Source organism: Centrocercus urophasianus, unplaced genomic scaffold, assembly GCF_019232065.1.
Source record: "Centrocercus urophasianus isolate 14NV4802_14NV808 unplaced genomic scaffold, USGS_Curo_1.0 seq_11, whole genome shotgun sequence".
NCBI classification, from domain to species: domain Eukaryota; kingdom Metazoa; phylum Chordata; class Aves; order Galliformes; family Phasianidae; genus Centrocercus; species Centrocercus urophasianus.
Window position 1 is genome coordinate 67,712,136 of NW_024884253.1, and position 18,447 is coordinate 67,730,582.

Genomic DNA, 18,447 nt, shown 5'->3' on the forward strand with positions numbered 1-18,447 from the left:
AACCAAACAATGAGTCAGGAAAAAAAAGAATTATTAAGTATCGGCAGCTTAGCTAACTATAAGAATCAGAAAAGAAGAATACTTGTCAAAGAATTAACCAAATCCCTGAGATTTTGTAAACAAAAATAAAATAAAATAAAATAATTTGTTTAGTAGTATTTTAAGAAGAACAAAAAGTTTACTTTTTGTGTGCATGAGAGTGCTGAAGGGAGGAATGTTGCATTGCCTCCTACGCTACTGACCTTAAGCAGGCCAGGACCAAATAACTGCACTTATACACCAATATGATGGACAGCAAAATGGCGTTTATTGCATGTGAACTCTAGCTTATATACCCTATGTGCTTCGTCTACACCCCTAAAGCATGTGACACACATCAATCATAGAGCTGGGGAGGTCCTGCCGCATCACATCTCGAGGGGGGGGTTCCCAGTCGCCTACTGCAGAGGAAATAAACCCTGTTGTAAAAATCATCCTTGGTGTTTTAAGTACTGATAAACAAGCCTCAAATGCAGGCTGAAATCTGGGCCTAAGTGAAATTCATGACAAAATCTAGGTGGACAAAACTTCACCATTTTTTCACCTTTCCATAAACTAGAAGGTTCACAAGAAAAGCATGGTTATTGTTTCGTATCTCAAAACAGTGCAAAATGCACAGGACAGAAGTGATCACAATGCATCTCTGTTAACCCACCATAAACGCAAAGACAATACATTCTCAACAACTCAACAAAAAGGTACTTCAGAAGTAAGAAATAGTAACAGGCCACCTAATTCAAGCGTTCATTTCTTTGCTTGAATGTGTACAGAACAAATACACCAGCAGAAGTTCACCCTTGATCCTAATCAAAGAACTGAGGCAAGAAGGAATCATTGTTCTGCTGTTTACTCACTTATATAGAAACTAGACTTGATTGAAGGTGCTTGCAATTCTTTTTCCCCTTACTTTTTTTAGCCTATCAAAGTCTCCAAGAAGTTTGCTGAATGCATGGGCAATACAGCCTAAAAAGCATTGTATAACAAGGAAATACCACATGTGCAGGATGATCTGGATTCATGGTTACAGTGCCCAAATTTCTCACCAACACCCTGTTCCTGATCATCAAGAACTTGAAATCTTCATTATTTACATATTTGCCTCTAAATTAAGAATGTATATCATACACGCACCCACAGACACCTCTCCATGAGATTCTGTGACTTTCAACTCTGCTTTAGAAGCTACCAACAGGAAATTTGGATAGTGTGTCCTCGGTATAGGGAACAACTGAAGCTAAAGATGGAAGGTCATTTTGAATTTCAAAGTCCAAGGTGATAGGCGAAACTTACACATTTAAGAAGACATTGCATCACCGTTTTCTTTGCCTCCCACTTTTCTGAAAGACAAGGACAAATTTAAATCTTGGAAGGGGACCAAGTTCTACTCTCTATATTGCTATGTACCAGAGAATGCTTGAACCTTTCAGCCCAGCTACCTGCCATCCATGCACATTGATGACAAAGTGCTCAAAGACATTCAGCCTGTCAAGTAATTAATTATAACAGTTACCATACAGTAAGCTGTACAGACAACTACAAGCATCACATCTCTAAGATGCAGTGTGCTCATGATTTATGCATGCACTGGCTACACCAGAATGAGAAGCTGAATTATTACGCTTTGAAACATTAAAAGAAGGCTATATACCTCAATTTTTCTAAACAAATCTGACAATACTAGTGCTTTCTATACACACTTAAACTCATCACTGTCTCCCTACAACTCATCTCATGGTTTATATTTCTACATAAAAATCTCAGATTTTATTTTAGCAAAATAAAAGCTTTAGCAACAATATTTTTATCCTTAAGAATTACTTAGACAAAACTGGAAAGTAGAGTTTGAATTCATCCCAGTGAGTTAGGGAAAATACACACATGGAGAATAAAACTATTGAAGTTTGGATTTCTGCAGCTTTGTGTTTTGTTTCCTTAAAACATTTTAATATAATAACCATGCTAGGCACTCTCACTGGGCAAGGTACGATACATACTGTGGGTAGGGTAACACCAGCAATTAACTAAAATTAATACCCAAGGTAAGTTCTGAACTAGCCTGAACAGCAGCCTATACCAAACCAACACCTGATAGGAGTAGTAAAATGAAGTCAAAACTAAAAGGCTGATCAGAAAAGAAAAAAAACAATACCACAACAATTCATTTATTTGGCCATATTTAGGAATATTTTACATTACTTTAGCGTCATTTGCTAAAGATAGACCAAGGTGACAATGCTCTCTGCCTCCCACCTTTTCCCTTCAAAAGGACTTTTGAAACCTCTAGGGAGAAGGTTTATTTCCTCCCACTTCAGCACTCTCATGCACACTAAAAATAAACTTTTTGTTGTGCTTAAAATTCTGCTAAACAAATTAGATCTTTTTCTTCTTCTTTTCTGTTTTTTTTTTGTTTGTTTGTTTGTTTGTTTTGCTAACAGGCAGCAAGAGAAAAATAATAACAAAGCAGAATACCAAACTGGGGAGGGGTAGGGAAGAAGGTATACAAATATCTGCCCTTCTCTACCCCTCCTCCAAAATGTGCCTGCATTATGCAGATAGATTCCACTTCCAGGAGAGAATGGTTAGAACATCTGCTAAATACAACCCTGTGCTCCTACTACAAAATCAAACAATTCTCTTTATAATGCAGGCCAGATAATATTACCACTTATCTCTCCCTTTTTCCCTTTTCATGCTGAAAAAGTCCTCAGATAAAAAAAGATCTCATTAAATCAGATTATTTGTTGGACTGAAGAACTGGCATGGAAAGATGGCAATTATTAAGCTGAAGTCCAGGAATAAGGACCATGAAATAAATAGGAATATTCTTTTTCTGGTGCTGCATTTTGTTTATAGGTATTCCAATTCACAATATTCTTCTGAGCAAAATAAGGACAAAATAAACATAGGATTTTTTTTTCGAGGAAAAAAAAAACCAAAAAAGCAAAAATGAATGAAACTCAGGTTTCTACAGATGCAGATGTTTGAAACTTCACAGATGCAAGCCGCACAAACACACACACCCCAAGGATAAAGGCATCCATGGACACATTCCAGAGCAGAAAATCAACACAGGGAGTACTGTAACTGCTATTCTATAATGCACAGTGCCATGAAATGTCCAGGCCTGCACAGAAATGATTCTGGTTCAACAGAAATCACATCTGGACAAAGGAAGAGCATCACCAGTACTTCTTAAAAAGAACTTTCGGCTTGCCAGAACAAAAGCTCCAAGTTATTAAGAAACTTGAATGCCCACACACGTGCATACAATCTCACGCGCAAATCACAAAAGCAACAGATCTGACTCATCCATAATTTGTCAGGCTTAACTTGCGTGCATAGTAAATCCAACATCATCAGAACATGAGACACTCACAGCCCACACGGAGATCATCTCTGGAGAAAAGGGGGAAAAAAAAGGGATCCCATAAAGTAGAATTAATTACTGCACGCTGTAACTCATACCAAGACTCAGAACTAAAAGCCCTGGTCATATTTTGCACATTGATATGCATACTACTGGTCACCCTACCTCTTTTCCAGTTTTTTTCCAAAAGGAAGGTCTCGACAAAGATTCCATAAGTTGGATTATTAATTAATAATTACTAATTCCGTAAGTTACCCACAGCTTTAACTCCAGTTAAAGTAGCTCTTTATTCTCTATCAGGCCAAAACAAGAACCAATGAAGAAACTGGAGAGCCGAGACAGGAAATGTACTGTTGACAGGGATAACATCGATCAGAATACACGAAGTCACCAGTCAGCCACAATCTTCTGGCTGAAAATTATAAAACAGAATGACACATTTATTTGGCTTTTCAGGGATTTGACTAATAACAGTCCTTTAAAATATGCTGAACTTGCCCTACTTTCGCTCTTTAACTCCACCTAGGTCAAAGTGACAAGACATGTTAGTGCAAATTTAACCTTTTAACAAACCGCTGCAGATTTACAGCCCAGTAATCAGTGCTTAGTTCTTGCCAAAAACCACCACTATTCCCAAAATAGTCATTTTTAAAGTATAATACATTATTAAAATGTTGACAGAACGAATAAAATTACCTACTTTAAAATAGTGGAGATGGATAAAAACAATAATAAAGAAGAAATTATTGCTTCCACTGAAGTCATATTTTTCATGAAGACATTGAAGAAGGGGAGAAAAGATGGCCTTTATCCAACTTTGTGCAAATTATGCAACTGAGTACTTTTATTTCAAATAAATGGGCTTTGATTCAACGCTGGCCTCCTTGACTTTGAGAGCAAAACATCTTACGCAAATGCTTGCTCTTGTAGAGTGAAACCCTTCTCTTTTTTTTTCTTTTTTTTTTTCAAGCCTTTAACATATGAGACATGTCAAATGTTCTTTTGACACTGGCATTTGCTATCTAGATGCCTAGGAAACGCTCAGCTGGATTCCTGAATCTGAAACTAATTGGAATGATAACCCAGACAGAATTTTCTAGTTCTGGGATGCCAACAACAGTAGCATCTTTTGAGCCAGAGTTAGCATTGACAGCAGAAGAAATTGAGAGTTACCTGACCAGAGAAACTCACTATGCAATGAAACTCAATGGCCAAAATTGTTGAACTCTGAAGGACACTGTGATCAAGATTTGAAGGGGATGTAGGGTTGTTTTATGAGACTTAGATATATATAGTTTACATACATAAAATATCAAAAGAAGGAAACTGTGCAACAATCTTCTTGAGAAACTCATTCCTTCCTCAAAACACATTACTGTAGTGCTCCTACCTCTTCTGCAACTTGTACCTGCAAGAAAATAGCTTCAACTTTACTGCACCCAGACTCATAAAAGACGAACTGCCCATGAAATGGGCCTCTTCTAGAAGTCTGCCAAGAAGTTTCATGTCCTAAGTGATTATCCAACATAAGTCTCACACTCAAAGCTGATACTAACCATACAAATCTTATATGGCATACAATGAGTTTCAAGCTCCTCAGTATCCATGCCAATTTAGGAAAAAGTAAATTAGATATATCCTATAATTATGCAATTAGCCAGCATAAAACCAAATGCTTGATCCCTTTTTTCAGTACACAGATACTTTCCCAACACTAAAGAGGTCAAGTTAGCTAAGAAAGTTACAATTAAAAGTAAGAATCTTACTTTATCTTTTAAGTTTGAACTCAAGCATCTTTAGACACGAAAACATTAAATAATATATTTCATTTTATCTGACATTTTGCAAATGTCAGTGATCTTGAGCAGAGGAGCTGTGGGTTCCACATCCCTGGACACGCTCAAGGCCAGGTTGGATGGGGCCCTGGGCAGCCTGACCCAGTGGGTGGCAGCTCGGTCCACAAGAGGAGGTTGGGGCTGGCTGGGCTATGAGTTGCCTGGGATCCAAGTCATGCTATGGTTCTCTGAAATTGATTTTAGAATAAATAAATAAATAAAAATCCATTCTTCAGAGTAAAAAAGAAATTCATAACCCTCAGGAAAAGATATACCTGCTTTTGATTTGCTAGTTTGAACGATGTTTTCTGTGCTGCTGTATACCAGCTGGTATATTTCTTGTAGCATACTTAATTCAGAGACATCTACTTGTTAGTGAACCAAGGATGAAGCTTGGGCTTGTGAGACCTGAATTTTATTCCTGGAAAAACAACTAAATTGCAATGCAACCTTGCGAATCTTACTCTGTCCCTGCTTTATTGTTTCAAAATACAAATACTACTTTTAGTGTATTCTAGTTTCTTCAAATAAAATGCAAGCCTTTACACATTTTAGTGAGCTGTACTGTGAAAACTGTAGCTGCCATCACAACTGAACTCCTGAGTACAGTGACAACTACAGAAAAGCTTTGTAGCTTCATTCTCCTGGTCAGAGCCCAGCTGCCTTCTGGAGAAGAAGCACTGAACAGATTCATGTAGGTAATGCAGATGCCAAATAATAATGAGAACACTAATCCCGAACATTGGAGCTGCTGATAATGCTGATTGCCTAACAACATAGAAAGCATCACACTCACTATTGCCTTCAGCATGCAATGCTACAGATTAATATATATATATATATATGTATGTGGCCTAGGAGAAACCAAGATGATAGTCTGAAGAAGAAAATAACTCAGTGCATATAGCTGGAGGTTATGAAGAAAGCATCTGCTAATATGCAGCAGGCTCCCATAATTGTGCAGCTGAAGTAATATTACCCCAACAAAATACCATTAAAATGTGCAGTGTTTAACAACTCTGCCAATTTTCATGCATGTCAGTTTATTCCACAAGCTGGCTTATCCACTTTTAAGTGCTCCAAAATGATTTAAAGAAATTATATCCAATAAATTTTAAAGGTAGGAGACCATACTAAATCCTGGTTAAGTCAATTAATTTTAATAGTGACATATCAGGAGGAAAAATAAAAATGGATTCACAGTCTGCTTTTCCCAGCAAGAGGAGAGTTCTTGAAATACTACCGAGATTTTGTTCTTTTGTGAACATATCAACAAGCTTCAGATAATTTCAATTCCAGCCCTAAATGTAGGGTCATTTGTGATATAAAAATAAGCAATAAAGTTGCATATTTTTAATCTGCAGTGCTTTTCTATTCTGCCTTTTTTTTTTTTTTTTTTGCATATGTTCTTCTCCTTCAGCGATAGATGCTCTCTATTCTATCATCTCAGCATGCACGAGACAAAGACTAAACTTAACATCTATCATCAGAGCCAGAAAACACAGCACAGTCCATGTGCTACCATAAACCTCAAACAGAGATGCTCCCCCCTTTCCCCAGCAAGCTTCCTAGTTTGTCTATTCTCTCTGCAGCAAGAAGTTAGTACGATGTGGTTTGTTTTCTTTCCTCCTCTAGGTGGCTATAGCAAGAATATGGTGGCGGTGATCTGGAGGTATTCCAAGACTTCTCTGAAATATTCTTCCCCAGGGCCAAATGTTTTCTCCATCAGCCATGAAGGCATTCAGTGCTTTGGCATTCTTCTCTCAGCCTCTCCCTCCCTTTGCCACCCAACATGCATGCACACTCCCATCTCCCTGGCTGCTTGCAGTGCTGAAGCAATTACAAATGCCTCAGGCGAAACAAAGACACAGAGGTAAACATTTTAGTCCTGGGCATCATCCCAGTGAGGACACACAATAATTTTCAAGCTCCTCCTCAACAGATTTGTGTCTGTGTGTGTTTAGTGCTAAAAAAATTAAGGAAAGAGGAACGTTTAATGTACAAGTAGGATCACTATCAAGAATGTTTTTCTTCATAAAGTGTTATTTAAAAGAAAATACCTACAATAGTCTGCAGTGCATTAAGCTTAAAACAGCAGCAGACCCCAGATTTACCCTGATTTGTGCCCCCAACTTCCATCCTTTCACAGCCCTTCAATGCCCTCTGCCCAATACCTTCACTCTTTGCAGAACTTGCAACTTCCTTCAAGTGATATATTACCTTCACTTTTAAGTTTGGTTTGGGGCTTGGTTTTTTTTTTTGTTGATTTTTTGGTGGTTTTTTTTGGAAGGTTATGCCACTCAGAGTAGTGTGGCAAATGCAGAATCCATTACATACTGCTACAACATGATGACCCAAGGCAGCAGAAAAAGAATACCTGGATTTGACTGTGCTTCCTTACTTCAAATCTGCTTCAGATACCTGTTGACAGTAAGAATTCAACATAACAGAGAGTAAGAGGTTTTGGTAGCTAGAACTGGGGATGATCTAGGGTTTTCATACTTAAGAGGTGGTAAGAATTTACATAGAAGATTATGCAGAATCCTTAAGAACATTTATCCTGGAAGGTGTTTGTTTAAACACAAAGTTAAGTTTATCTGCTATCAGTTCTAACTCCCTTTGACAATTCACCATGTAGCACCACTTAAATGTTAATTTATAAATTAATATTAAAGAAAAAACAAACAGTAATTCCTAACTGCTCAAGAGACAACTTCTATTACAAATGTATGCATTCAACAATTCAAATTGCAACAGAGATGATCTTGCTTGGTAGGACAGATGGTAGGATGTATGTCCTTTCTGTAAGCACTTGTCAGATTCCATTCTTTCTAATCACTTGTAGCTATAGAAGAAAAAATTGCTTGATTCAGAACATCTGCATTAAAGTAAGTTCCTCAAGTTTCCCTAGAACAAGTGCAGGAAATAAATAGCACAAACAAGGAGAGAAAATGAAAGAACTGTGATATGAAAATCCGAATGTTATGGCTGATGCTCCCTTCAGAGTTACAAATAAGTCCGCTGGAAAAGTTAGCATGTTCCAAAATCCCCATTCTCCTTCAAAGGTAGAAGAGCTTGGAACAATGCAATAAAGAGAAAAGAAACATACACCACAGATAAATATGTGAGATAATTATGCTTCGTCTAAGAATGATGTTCAACACTACCACTGACTGAATACATACATCAAGCATACAAAAGCAGGTGCCCACATTGCACTTGTCAGTGCTTTTACCCATTCCTCACCTCAATTTATTCTCTAACTTTCTACATCAAGCTTTGAATTTTCTCCAAAACAAATGAAGTTGGCTCTCAAAAGCATTGTGCTGGAGGCAGTATTGATACATAGCGACTACAAATGAAAATTAGACCACACAGGAGGGTATATTAAATTATTCCAGAAAAAAAAAAAAACAATGTTGAAGTGGGACTTTTACAGAGTATCATTAAAGCAATAGGGTAAAAAAAAATTGCATACCATTATAAAAATCATTGTAGTACTTTGCATTCATCTCAGATGAGATGAAACTTAACAAACATGAAAATATCAGGAAGTGGGAAGACACATTTAAACTCCCAGTCCACTTGAAATTTCTGCTTTACCTGTGCTGTGTACTAAATGTGCATATAAATATTGCTCGTGGCTCCAAAGCAAATGCAGCTGCATTTTAAGAATATGTTGAGGTTTTCCTTCTCCCTCCCCCACCATGTTTTTCTTACTTTGATCCTCTCAAGAAAAAGGTTTCATAGCAAAGCCCTCATCTTCACAAAAAAAAAAAACAAGGAATATCTGACACATCATTCACTCGAAGGGAGTGGTTTATATGTCAAGTATCTGAAATATTTTATAATTTAGATAACAAGGGGTAGATTTCATAGCTCTTCCCCTAAAGTTGCATTCTTATTCTCTCATCCAGAAACCTGATTAGCTATGTGACATTAAACAGCCCCTTTCAAATTACATACTAACAAATTCCTCTTGCCACAACACAGAGCTATGTCTGCTCCTTTTTGTTCATGGTACCTCCACTTCCTTGGAATGAGGATCTACACACTTTATTTGCCATCATGGCAACACACAGTCACAGTCCAGACATGTGCATCATGTTTCTCATCCTTCAGGTCCCAAAGTTTCTTTCCCAAGGAATTTACATTGAACACACTGATTAAACAGAATTCTAACTCACACTTTCCCTTGCTTTAAAAAGGCTGAAGGATTTAACCAAAGGGGAAAAAGATACTCGTCAATACGCAAGCGTCTTACAGAGAGCCTCAGCATCCTATCAGAGCACTCAGCAGTGTTTTCAATGGAAACTGTAGAAACACCTTTGCTTTGTTCTGTCTTGTCTTAAAACTATGTACTTGTTCAAACTAGTCTCTGAATTGTGCTGTGTTGTTAATAGAAAAATCCTCCCTCCTCAAAAAGACAACATCAACATTTATGTTGGCATACGTTCTCCTTCCCCTTCCCACACCCCCCCCTTCTTCTGCCCCCCTCTCCCCCCACACACACATTCATGTTCTCTTTCTTATGCCCCATACCTTTCTCAGGAATGGAAAGAAAACCAAAACCAGGTTATCTGTTAGCATTTGTCGCCAATCTAAATAAAGCCAAATCATTAAAATAAAATAAATCAACCCAAGATGCCTTTTGTCTTGCTTTGTATTCATATCTACACATTTCTAGGCACAGTAATCTTTGGATGGTTCCCTTCATCAGGATTCAAGACAAAGTCCTCAGGTGTATTAGACCTGGGGAATTTATCTCTCAAAAACCAAATATACCCCTAAGTCACTTAAAATCATCTATGAATACATAAAAGTGTTCCTCATACAGCTTCAACTTCTGTTACGGTGCCTCCTCATTCCCTGCAATATCCTCACAAGGACACAGTTTTGTGTATCACTACTGGGAAATACTGGGAAAGAGTGAAAAATTTTCTCTGTTACCCTGTTGGAACCTCTTTTCCTCTAGAAGTGCTACAGATCTCATGCATTCTGCTTACGGTCTCAAAGTAGGTAGAGCAAAGAGTCGAGCAGGCAGCTCGTATGCCTCAGAAAACACAACTTAAAATTTCTGCAGGCACAGAAAACAGTGCAGGCAAAAGAAACAAGTACTCTATTTTTACATTATTGTGCAATAATATTTACTTGCTTATGGGCTGGCAATGTATTTCAGAACCGCTACAATGGAGTTCATAGGCACAAAACACAAAGCAGAGGCTACATTGTAGTGGCTTAGAAATAACTTTCCTTCCAATCCGCTAAACGGCAGAGCCTTTCATCTCGAAAAGAATATTAACAATACAAGACAGAAACAAACACTTTTTGATATGCTGGCATTAGGTCTACAGGCTACCTTACATTTTCACAGTGTGCAAGAGTCAACTGTTTTTGTACTGCATAGTTAAGGAAATACCTCATTTTCATACATAAGTATTGCATAGCCTTTAACACCAAAGTAGATCCCGTCTGAGAAGCAGGCATTAAGGCAAAGGAGAAAATCCTGATTCATTAACTAAAGATGATTTAGTATTATTTAGAATTTCCAATTCATTAACTAAGGAAAATAAAAACTAATACTGAAATGGAAAGAGTAAAACAGGTCAAGTGGAAGGTTAACAAACAGTACAAAATATTCTGCTCTTGTTTACACATCTGTACATGCATACAACTGCATTAGAGCTGTTTGCCGTTTCCTGCTGTCCCAACCCATGCTTCATTCCTGCATCTTGGGAATATTCCTATAACATAAGAGCCATTAACAGACAACTGATAGGTTAAATATTTGCTGGTTAAGTCATGCTCATTATGGGTTGTCTATCTTTTTTTCTTTACATAATACAGTATTTCGTAAGATTTCTAACGAAAGGTATCACTGGGATTTGAGACATTTTTATTTTTTAAAGGGTCAGAGATTTACTCACAGTTTGTAAATTCAATGAGCTGTCTCAATAAAAGCCCGAGTTACACTATTAAGCGAAAGTTAAAAAAGGATAGTTGTACTCATTACAGTCTTTTCTCCATAGACCAGAATCCTACTGAGTGACAATATTAGAAATGTCAAAATATGTATTTTGACAGCAGTATGGCAAAATGAACAAGCTTATTGTCCAAGCACCTCATCTGAGCAGTAAGATGCAAAGTCTATAAAAACAATTAATATAGTGTTCAACAGCATATCTGATTCTGATTCCCCAAAATGCATAGGCGAAATCTAGTGGACAAATTCATAATGAAGACCTACATTAGCTGTCCACCTGGTATGGCCAACTGCATTAGACGTGGTTATCAACCTGTTTTCTGCCCAACAGACTACATCAGAGCTTTATTAATACTCTCTTGATTATCTTCATCTGATAAAGTTTTAAAGAAAAGATGGAAGAAGTCAGAATAACAGCATAACAATTCCTCCATTTTTAGAATGTTCTTCACAGATATTGCCTCAGAAGGATGACCACCTTCATTTGCTCCAGAAAAACCAAGGGGAGCCATTTGTTTTCTTTCAGTTTATTTTTCACAGACATTATTTCTGTGCAGTCCACCTCCTTTGAGGAAAAAAAAAAAAAGGATACAGAGCTGGATGTTAAAGAAACAGAAGCCATGGTAAAAATTTCATTCAAGTCACTATCAGCATTCCTGCTGCTCTCCACAAAATAAAAGAAAACCAAAAACGATCAAGCCTGGAATTCATTCAAGTCCAGCTTCAGCCTTTCAATATCTATAATTATTTCCAAAGGACTAATGAGCAAACCAGATCTCTATCTCATAAGAACTACTGTCACCCAGAATGCAGATGCTTGGTGCTATGCTGCAGGTCAAGTTAGCTCCTACAGACTAGGAGAGGCAAAGAGAGAAGTGGAGTTAATTAATTCAACATTTCCAATAATTTCATCCTACAATAGAAGAACATTTATATGCTCAGCCCTTTTTCTCAGGCAGTCTTATTTTTAAACCATCTGTTTCATTGAAAAGCTCTATTTGTATAGCAATAATACAATAACGCCCCTTGAAGAACTTGAGACAAGGAATGGGGGAGAACTATCTATTGCTTAAGATCTGCTCTGGAGGAATTTTGATATCTTGCTCTGTTTGGACAAATTGCATTATTTACATTCCTTACCTACCCATTGAAATGAGGTTTCCATACTTAGCCAAGGCTGACTTACCTGAAGATATGGGTTAGCTCTTGTTTACAAGGCAATAATTATAATTGATCTTCAAAAATGCTGCCCAAGTTGCAAAATCCTTAATCTTTATTGAAATACTGGTTGGTCTACTTCAGTAGACAATCAGACAATTTACCAACACCTATGCTCAAGGATTCGCTGCAAGAATGATTCCACTGTGAAATGCATTATAAGCACTAGAATTTCTGAACTTCGGGCATATGACAAAAAACAGCAAATCAACATCTCTGAAATTTAATGCATAATCATTCACAATAAATCACCTTCTAAACAAAATGGTTCTAGCAAAAACTTGATTCACGGACCAATCTTAAAAGGCTTTTCAACATCTTATTGCAGCCTTTTAATGTTCTAATTTTAATAATGCAATAATTTGATCTTTATCTTGGGGCATCATTTTAAGATCTAATTTCAAAGAATAACAAAAACAAACATAAGCTGTCCCCTGGAGTTCTCAAACACTTCTCTGAATAGCAAAGTAGGTCAAATTAAACTTCAAATATCTCAGTAACTCTGAAATTCCTCTTAAATACATCATCTCTCACTTTGGAAGGCAAAGTGAACATCCTCCAACAGAAGTTTATTCTAATAAAAAAGGCTACAATATGCATTAAAATAACAAACAAAGGCAAAATGTTAGAGAACCTTAGCTTTCTGAAGTACAGGGACCTATGCTGCATTGGTGCTCACGCTTCTGCCACAGATGTCTCCAGAGACATGTGACATCCTTGCCTAGGATGCAGCTGAGATGCTGCCCTTCAGAAGCTCAAAAGCCTGACATGCCAAGACACAAAGTCATCTTGCAGGACAGCTGCCTTTCTGGAACTTGTGTTCCTCAACTGAGCAAATCAAAGCCTGTTATTTATGCAGGACTAAATGCCACACAACCCACTATTAACACCGCCATCGATAAACAGCCTCTCTTCATACAAGAGTGGAAAAACATGAAAGCAGCAGCCATGACTCAATGCAATCTGCAAATTGAAGATAAGAGCAGAGGGACAACAGAATCAGCAGCAACAAAAAGGAACAGCATTCAAGGTGTTAACCAGAACAGATAACACTGTTAATTGCAAGAAGTATTGTAGAGAGGCACAGAGATGGCCACAATCTCTGTAAAAAGCACAAAAAATCCTTCTCAAAAAAAAAAAAAAAATTAAATCTACAAGAATGATAAAGCATTAGGAATTATCTCATGGGATTAATCACGTCACCATCAAGATATTTAAACTAATCCATTCTCACTGTGCCAGACACAAATTACAGTTTACTGAGATCCGATTACAAAAAGCAGCTGTTGCATCAAAAAATGTGATAAACAACAGTGTAATGACAAGGACCAGCAAGAGCTCTATATTCAGTGCACATAATGTCCTCAGCTTGTAGTTCTCAGACAGTCCACGCAGAGCAAGGACAGCAGTAGGGAGAATGCCAGCAATGATACTCATGAATTCTTTTAGAGAGGAATTTAGCACACGTTATACCATTCAACTACATATGATGAGAAAGCTTCTTGAGCTTGATGCATTTGAAGCACATCATTTATGCTCATCCACCGTTTAAAGTAAAACCTAGATGCACCTTATGAACCCTTATTTTAAATCAGCTGCAGCCATCAGTATAATATTACAGCAGCTACAAAAGAAGTTGTTCTTTTCCCAATATAAACATAAGCTTTTCAATTTGGGTTTTGAAAAAGCTAAGCTCTCCTGCAAAGTGGCAGAAAATAGCAACTGCTTGATAGTTAAAAGCCTTCCCTGAGCAATGGCCACAGTTTGAAACAGTCCTATTCTTCACCAGATGGAGAAGGATCAGCAGAAGCTGCTGGAACCAAACCAAAAACTTACCCTGAAAAGTAAGACATAACACCAGTTTAAAGAGGTTTCTTTTACTCTTTGTGTAGATTGTAACAACAGAACTTTTCACTTTCACTTTTTTTTTTTTTTTTGGCATACAGCAAAGGTTCTTAAAAGCAATGGGCATAAATGTTATTACTACTAAATGACAAAAACCTCATAGTTAAAACCGCATTGAAAGTGTTGAAAATTTTACCCCAAGTCCCTTTGTAAAATAATCAGCATTTTACTTCTTGGAAAAAACTTCATGAGAATAGAAACTGATTTCCTAAAGGTCTGTAATTCCTGCAGACATAGTGGTCTAACAGTCCAAGAATTTTTTCTACTTCACATTTTTTGTGCATTTTTGTTTGCTCTTAAAAGTATTCTCCTCATTCTGAATTATAACTTCAGTTTCATTCTGAGTTATAACTTCTTAACTCAGCAGTCAGTTTTGTAAGTATCCTTCTCCTGTTCCTCTCCTTGTGGTGAGGTTCCTTCTCACCACAACAGGTGAGAATAATAAGCAACTTACTTCCCTAAGTCAGGGCAGCTGTCAAGGTCGTTCACTGCTTTAACTTGCTGTAGGCTCTCGCAGATTAAAGCCCTGGACAGACATCAGTGCAAGGAACACTACCTGTGGGCGTTCTCTCATGCCCGAGCAATGGGAAAGCAGCCAAAACTCAAGACCTTTTATCCAGTGTATCCTTTTATCCACACGTTTTTTGTTTTTTTTTTTTGTTTTTTTTTTTTTAAAGCCTGCTCCTTCATATCCGTCCACACAAAAACATGCTTAAAAAGGGAAACTTCAAGTGAAATTACTGCAACACCCCTCACTGACCTTAAAACACATAGAGAAAACCTGCTCCTATCAATTCACACACAGCTGTGAACAAGCCTAGTACATTTTTTTTAGTTGACACCATTTCCATACTTCTCCTGAAGGTTTCAACTGTGCTTAAGCAAGTAAATAATCACCCACTGATGTTTCAAGGTCTACGTGACTATTTTCTCCCCAAAACAATTGCTAGCTTTACCTCCCAGCTTCATTTGCAGCAAACTAGCTTATCACCAGGCCTTCCTCCCACTCAGTTGCTGCTCAGAAATGCTGCATGTCAGCACCTACAAACCCCTTCACTGTACTCCTCTTCCTTCCACACTATTTCACTCAAGCCTAAAAAAAAAAAAAAAGCACCACTATTTAAAATAAAAGACAAAGTTGCTCCACCCTTGATGGTTAGCAGAACAGTTAGATACTATTACAGATCCTCAATATTAAAGATCCCCTTTTTGTCCTATACTTAGAAGGCACGAAAATAAAAGTCAGGGACCACTCCATATGATAATTAACTCTTTGAATTAAAACATTCAATAATAAAATCTCCATACAGTATTTATAGTGAGCCTATTCAAACAGAAAATGAACAATTTTCTGGGTAATGGGTAAGTTTCAAAGCAATGAAATGAGGGGTAAGCAGCCTATATATGCAAGTAATACAATGTAAGTAATGTATGTCAGAATGAGAGCCACTAGAAAATGGCAGGCTGACCTCAACTATCAGCACGCAACCCAGGAAATACTGGAGAAAATAAAAACTCAATATTCCTTAACATAAACAAAAATAATAGGTTATCTCTGAAGAAATGAAGTGGTTGAAGATAAAAAGATGAGTCAAAAGAAAAAATCATCATTAATACATTGTTGGAATGCAGATTAAAAGCTGTACTAACTGCTTAAAACTTAATTTGGATATGGCAAGAAAACACAACAAAATTAACAGGATAAAAAGAAACATAATGGCTTTGCACACTTGCCAGAGCACGTCCTCCTATGTTTAAATCCCCAGTAGGTTAGCCTAAATCTTTACAAAGGGAAACTATCTACAAGCAATAGGAGATGAAGACTTAAGACATTTCTTCATACAAAGAACTTTTTTTTTTTTTTTTTTTTTCAATATAAATCAAAAATGCCTGTAAGCAGGAAACAAGATTTACCTTATTGTTTCCTATTCATGCTGATATTACCTCACGGTGATTAAAGACCATCTCGACCATAACAAAAATTATGTGGTTCCATATTAAGTACTCACTGAAGAGAAACTTCACCCATGTCCCAAATGCTTTCTAAAATTTCACAAAAACATTCACATCTATATTCAGCTCTTAGTACTTCAGTCATCTTATTGATTTCAAGAAGCTCAGTATGATATTCTATCTAATGTAATATTAAGTAATAGCAGGTCCCAACATGAAGCTGGAGGGCAAAGTGATCAATACAGTAGTCAGTTAAAAAACAAACATTACTTTAGATTGCATGAGTTCTTATAAATAATTGATATCTAAGTATTATAGTTTAATAAACTACATATATATAATACATTTAAAAGCGTTGCTCATGAATGCCATCAACAAAATCATAGAATTACTAAGGTTGGAAAAGCCTGCTAAGACCATCTAGTCAGACCATCAACCCAACACCCATGGCCATTAACCCACATCCAACAAATACTGGAGGTGGAGGACATGGCCCAGTTACTGCAGAAGGGCCAACTCCAGGCAGGAGCAGCCACTGGAGACAGACGTGCACCATAGGCAGAACCCAGAGCCAGCATGCAGCCTGCACAGGTTCCTGGCTCCCCACAAAGGCCTGTCAGAAAGTCCTCACAGCACAATCCCTCTAAGTACCGTGAAAGAAAGAATCAAAGAAACACAGCGAGGCTTCAAAGTTTGCAAGACTGTTTGAGAAATCATATACTTTTTACATAAAAATATAATCTGGTGTCTCTAAACAACCACATGCATCTGCTTCCTAATGCAGTAAGAAAGGAGACTTCCTTGACTTAAATCTTTCTCTTGATGAACCAATTAATGGTTCTCACTGCTTGCCTTTATTAGCTTCCCTCCTAACTCTGCCCACACAGTGAAACAACATGCATATATTTGTTACATATTCAAAACATACAATATACCTTGTACTACAGAGGCAGCAAAGAGAAACAAATAAACACTTGAGATATCACATAAACTATGTTAACATACTGCAAAAAGAGTTTGTCTTCAGGTTCCTTAATATATATATATATATGTATATAAATGTTAGATATATATTAGATTAATGCTTATGAGAATATATTCCATGGCATTTCCAGTTTCAATTTTATTTCTTTTTCTAAGACAGCATCTTCATAACTTTATATATACTACGACTTTTTTGCTTTTAAGCTATGATATACCTGCACAAACTCCTCCTGTGCTTTTTAAGGTGGTGTGTTACCATCTCACACAAGAAGTCACAGATCGTTTGCTACTCTAACTGCGTAGCAGACAGATAGAAACAAACATCACATTGGGATTGCTTCACTATGTGCTAGCACAGCAAAGTTTCCAGTACAATGGCTACTTGAAAGGTTACAAAGGAGAAGATATTACATGGAAACAACTTGCATTTCCTATGCATTAAACTTAGGCAAGTTTATATTAAAAAAAAAAAAAAGAGAAAAAAAGAGAGAGAGAGAGAGAGAGAGAGAGAGAGAGAGAGAGAGAGAGAGAGAGAGAGAGAGAGAGAGAGAGAAGTGTTCTGCTCATCATTTATGTATGCAAAACATTTTTCTCTATGAAACTGCCTTGGAGATCTCCTACTGAACTGCCCCATTTTAGCTTGCATTATGGAGAACAGGAGCAACAGACATGCCTTTATAAGGCACAGAGCCAAAGTGAGCGATACCTTACAATTTGTGTAATTACAGAAAACAAATTGCTGAGCTGAACATCTATTTCTATTTCCACTTATAAAAATCTGTCTCACCAGAAATAACTACATACTCAGATTTTGGTTTCATGAAAAGGGACAGGTATCTTCACCTGGCTTCTAACACAAAGAAGCATTCCATGACTCACTCAGTGCAAGTGTATCGTACCTTTTATTCCTTACATATACTGTTGTTTGGTTTGTTGTTGTTCTTTCTTTATTTATTTAATGTGCTGAAATAAATTGATATTGAGACCAGAATGAAGTCAAGTAAGAATCTGTGGTTTCAGCATTCATTACTGGACTACGATGTTCTCAGACAAACAGTTTGCATTTTGGAGGGTCCAGTGTGGAGCTGGAAGTTGGACTTGATGTTCCTTACGAGTCCCTTCTAACCCTTCAATTCTGTGATTATCATCATTTAATCAGAACA

The 18,447-nt window shown here is 37.1% G+C and overlaps 1 protein-coding gene across 7 annotated transcripts in view; it reads right to left on the reverse strand.

Moving 5' to 3' along the window:
* Positions 1-18,447, reverse strand: part of SEMA5A (semaphorin 5A) — a 315,938-nt gene that overhangs the window by 238,753 nt on the left and 58,738 nt on the right. The window contains exon 1 of one of the 7 annotated variants that reach the window (XM_042809114.1): positions 1,330-1,350. The exons of the other annotated variants lie outside the window; for them this stretch is intronic. The gene's annotated coding sequence lies outside the window, so the exon portion shown is untranslated. Of the gene's footprint in view, positions 1-1,329; positions 1,351-18,447 lie in introns of those variants that run through there. 7 annotated transcript variants of the gene reach the window in all.